The following is a 5,289-nucleotide window of genomic DNA, read 5'->3' as shown; positions in this document are numbered from 1 at the left end:
GATAGAGGCCACGTGAAGATCACCAGGGAATACCACTGGGACTACAGAAGCTGAGGCAATGGTCTTCCTCCAGAGCCAACAGAAAGAGAGCCTCCTTTGATAGCCTGAACTGGACTTCTAGTAAGCTAAGCTGAGAAAATAAATTTATGTTCTTTAAAGCCACCCACTTGTGGTATTTTTGTTACAGCAGCTTAGGAAACAAACACTTTTGCACACATCCCCTCCTATCCACAGCGGTTATTCTCCATCATCCAAGCTTCACAGCACCCTGCCTGACCTGTCTGGTGTTCACGTTCCTTTCTCTAGAACACTTGGCTCAGATTAGAAGACACTGTCAGGGAAGCCCCTCTTCAGCCCTTTTTCTCATTTTATCATAGTTCAACTGCCAATGAAGATGCAGCCCACACCTTCTTCCTAGGGGGACATGGGACCTTCTCAGCCTCTCTGGGGCTTAGATTCGTTTCTGAGCTGCAGGGCAGTCCAAAACATGAACTTTGTGAGGGTTAATTTTATGTGTCAACTTGGCTGGGCTATGTGGTTTTTTTGTGGTTTTTGCTGAAACACTAGGCCAGTTGCTGTTCCATAATGCAGTTAATGCAATGTAATATAACCACTTTCCATCATGTAATCTAATGAAATGTAATCAATCAGTTGAAAGGGGAATTCCTTAGGGTGTGGTCTGCCTTCAGAATACAAACAATATTTTAACAGAATTCATTCTGTCTCTCAACTCTGCATTCTTCTCATTGCCTGACCTAAGGATCTTAGGATGCAAGCCTACAGAAGTCTCCAGCCTGAAATGCAGAATAAAATTTTAAATTCTCATGGACTCTTGACTTTCTGGAGCCATGGAGGGTGGACAAACCCCTGAAACTACTGCCCTGAGATAATCTTTGAACCTTGAACCAAAAATATTCCCTGAAGTATTCTTAAAACCGAACAACAGTTTAGCTTGAGTCGTAAAAAAGGTTCTGCCTTGAGCATTACGCTCTTTTAAGAACCATCTCTATGAGATCAAATTGACAGCAACTTGAAAGATTAGGTAGAAACTTTAAGGGGCAGTGAGTTTATGTTAACCAATGAGGAACAACTCAGAAAAGGAAGGTGAGAATGGTTGTACAACCCAAAGAATGTAATCAATGTCACTAAATCGTACATGTAGAAACTGTTGAATTGGTATGTTTTGTTGTGTATAGTCTCAACAGCAACAACAAAATAAAATTTAAATTCAGCATATTGCAATATTACGTTACATGAATACATACATTATATCGTCTGTTAAACCATTCTATGTGATGTCTCTCAAAATGTTACTTTATACCCAGTAAACATGACAGAATAGTCACAGGGGGAAAAAAAAGAAGTCTCCAGCTTGTTACCCGAACTATGGATTTTGGGCTTTCCAGTCCTCACAACTGCCTGAGCCAATCCTGGGTGTAAATCTGTCTCTTTCTCCCTCTCTCTCTCTATATCACTGGTTCTGTTTCTCTAGAAATCTAGAGAAACCTGACTAAGACAGGCTTCATTAGCGGATAAAATGACCAAACAGCCTCCTCTAACAACTGCAATTTTCCACTTCCTTCTTGGTACCTGCCTGGTCCAGGACTTTCACCTGTTTGTCAGAGGCTGAAAGCACATGCTAATAGCTTCTCTCCAATCATGTGAGCGCTCAGATGGAGAATCCAGTCCATTAGCGCGATATTTACCAAAGCAGAGGACACATACCACTGATGGCTCGTGGGATGATTTTAAGCAATATGTTGGTAAGTTTCTATCATAGTAATTATTGAATTATTATAATTTGATTTTTTAGTTAAGTGATACATTCACATGGTTTAAAAATGAAAAAATATGAAAATTTTCCTTCCCATCACTGCCAAGCCCTTTTCCTCATCAGGTAACCGTATTATTTTTTTTTTCTAAATTGTATTTAGTTTGTTGTTGTTGTTGAGAATATACACAGCAAAAACATATGCCAGTTCAACAATTTCTACATGTACAATTTAGTGACAGTGATCACATTCTTTGAGCTGGGCAACCATTCTCACCCTCCCTTTCTGAGTTGTTCCTCCCTCATTAGCATAAACTCACTGCCCCCTAAGTTTCTTTCTAAGTTGCTGTTATCAATTTGATTCCATGTAGTTGGCTAGTTCTTAAAAGAACATAATGCTCAAAGCAAGCCTGTTTTACTAGTTAAGCTGAACTATCATTTGGTATTAAGAAGACTTCGGGGGGTCTTTTTGGTTTAAATTTCAAAGATTATCTCAAGGCTGTAGTTTCAGGTGTTCATCTACCCTCCATGGCTCCAAAAAGTCTAGAGTCTATAAGAACTTGAAATTCTGTTTCACATTTCCCTCATTTTGATCAGGATTCTTCTACAGAATCTTTGACCAAAATGTTCAGCAATGGTAGCCAGACACCATCCAGTTCTCCTGGTCTAAAGGAGGCAGTTATTCATGGAGGCAATTAGCCACACATTCCATATCCTCCTCCTGTTCTTGACTCTCCTTCCACTGTTGTTCCAGGTGAATAGAGACCAATTGTTGAGCCTTGAATGACTGCTTGCAAGCTTCTAAGACCCCAGGCACTGTGCAATGAAATAGGAGGTAGAAGGGCAATACTGAACACATTAGGCCATTTAGCTGGGATGTTCTGGGAAACCATGACCCTAAACCTCCAAACCAAGGAACCAAATCTCATGAGGTGTTTGGTTGTACGTAAGCAGCCTCAACAGCTACTTTTTTTTTTCTTTCTCTTTTTTTTGATCGTTGTTGTAAATATATCCATCATCCAATCAGATAACCACTTTTATTAATTTATTGGCATTCTTCTCTCAGAGAAGATTGTAACCATATACAAATATAGGCCCCTACCCTCTCCTTCATACCAAACATTTGATACAGCAATTGTTCTTTTTTCTTAACAATAGTCCCTTATCAGTTCATAGGGAGCTTCCTCATTCTTTGTTTACTGCTGTGTAATATTCCATTGTGGAACCAGTCCTCTAGTGAGGGACATTCCGATTGTTTCCAGTTATATACTATTATAAGAATGTTGCAGGGAATAATCTTGTGTATATGTAATTTCACACATGTATTTCTAAACTAAATTTATAAAACTAGAATAGTTGGGTCAAGGAGTATTATTTATGTTAATGTGTATTAAAAAAAAGTGTATAGCTAACACACCAAATCCATGATTTCGTAGTTAGTATTTCTTATTTCTTATAATGAGGCTAATTTTTAAAAAAGTGAGTCAAATTAAAGGAAAATATTAAGTAAATAACAGCATGGGTGGTTTGTAAAAATGGCTAAAAATTATGGAAGTGGTATGTTGTGGGACAAAGAATTTAGTGTAGCCTTTTGTCTCTGGTTTCCTATAAATAACCCTTGGAATTTGCCAGCACTGGAGATGCTTTTATGTGCAAAGGTAGTGACAGCCCCATAGACCACACCTAGGAAGGAAGGGGGATATAATATAATCAGTCATATGTATTCATGTATTGGATAGATCATGCATACGCAATGAGGCCCTAATCATTGACTATGCCTGAGCCAATAAAAGTCTTGGCTGTGGAAATTCCTGGGAGTTCTCGGCTTGATGATGCATGCGGGAAGACCTTTGTGTCTCTGGGGACGTGGGTCCCTGGGGACAGGAAGCTCCATGCAGACACCCCCTCCAGACCTTGCCTGTTTATCTCTTTTTGCAAATTCTTTGGTATTTGTATCCTTTCTCTGCTAAGTTAGAGAGAGCTCTTTCCCAGGAGTTGGTGAGCCATTGCAACAGATAATCAGACCTAATAGGGTTGCTGTGAGTCAGAATCGACTCGACCGTAACAGGTTTTTTTTTTTTTTTTTTTGGCAAGGGGGTAGTGGGGCCAGCTGGTTTAGGATGCACAAACTCCATAACTTGCGACTGGTCTGGAGTGGGCACCCTCTGACCTGGCCTCAGGTGAGAGAAAGGGCTGTATGGGGTCTGAACTGACCAGTGAAGGGCAGCTGTTTTCTTGGACTGCTCTGGTACCACAAATTGGTGTCAATAAAAGTGAGATCCAATGCAACGGCCAACGATTACCAACACAGAGAAGCATGGGGTTTGGGGAGAGAAAAGATAACAGAGCGGAGGTGCGGTGGGGGTGGAGCAGGGATTACTTTGATATTTGATTCTGAACGGTCACTTTTGTCAATGTTACTATAAATAAAAGCAAGCCCCTTTCTGTAAATAATAAACAGCTTTCATTTGCCAGCACTTTGTGTCTCATGTGTACAGCTTGATCCTACTGGATGGCCTTAGCACCCATGGAGTGGCTCATGCCACTGGCTGGTTAATGCTATGAAGTGGTTAATGCCACTGCCTCAGCCTAGGAGTCTTATGGTTGCTTGGAATTTGAGACAGTGTGGGTGTCCGTCATCTGTGCGTGAGTGTGCGAGCGATGTAAACAAAGGACCGGAGTTTGAGCAATGGTGATCTAAAGTGGAACTATTAGCTTCCCCTCCAGAAGTTCCTAAAATCTTCCCTGCAGGAGGAGAGAGCTTTGGAGTTTAGAGACCTGAGTTCTAATCTTAAGTGTTCTCCTGCTGACTGTGGGTCTTACAGCCTCTTAAGCCAGTTGCTGTCAAATCAATTCAGACTCATGGTGACCCCAAGTGTGTCAGAGTAGAACAGGGCTCCATAGGGTTTTCAATGGCTGGCTTTTCAGACGTAGATAGCCAGAACTTTCTTCCTAGGCAGGTCTGTGTGGACTAGAACTTCCAACCTTTAGGTCAGCTCCATCCAGGGACTCACATAGCCTGTTGCAACCTCACTTTTCTTACGTGAGAAGGTGTGTTGGGAGTAATAATAACGTCAATAGCCTGAAAAAATAATGCCTAATCGATAAACAGTGACTATATAATTTAGCTCTTTTGAGCGACCTTAGGGAAGAAAGAAAATTCAGAATCTTTGTTCTGGCTGCTACCTCTCCATTTCAACTTTCCTCCTCTATAAAAACATTTACAATGGCTGCTAAAAACTTAAGGTAGACGCATTGTATAATCAGGGTGTGCAACCTGTGGAGTCCCACAGGGCTTCCATGCTTTGAAGATCCCAAGCTTGGTTTAATGCTCTATCCACTTTTTGAAATTCTCAATAACTTTGAACAAGGGGCATTTTCATTTTGTCTTGGACTCTGCAAATTATGCAGTAATATAATTTGTATGTAATAGTCAGACACCCATGGTCTCTTCCCTCCTACTCCCAGCCCCAACACACTATTTCTTGCTGCTCCTGAAAGCTACTGGGTGGAGACCT

This window comes from Loxodonta africana, chromosome 25, assembly GCF_030014295.1.
Source record: "Loxodonta africana isolate mLoxAfr1 chromosome 25, mLoxAfr1.hap2, whole genome shotgun sequence".
Classification (NCBI taxonomy): Eukaryota; Metazoa; Chordata; class Mammalia; order Proboscidea; family Elephantidae; genus Loxodonta; species Loxodonta africana.
This window is presented reverse-complemented; position numbering follows the sequence as displayed.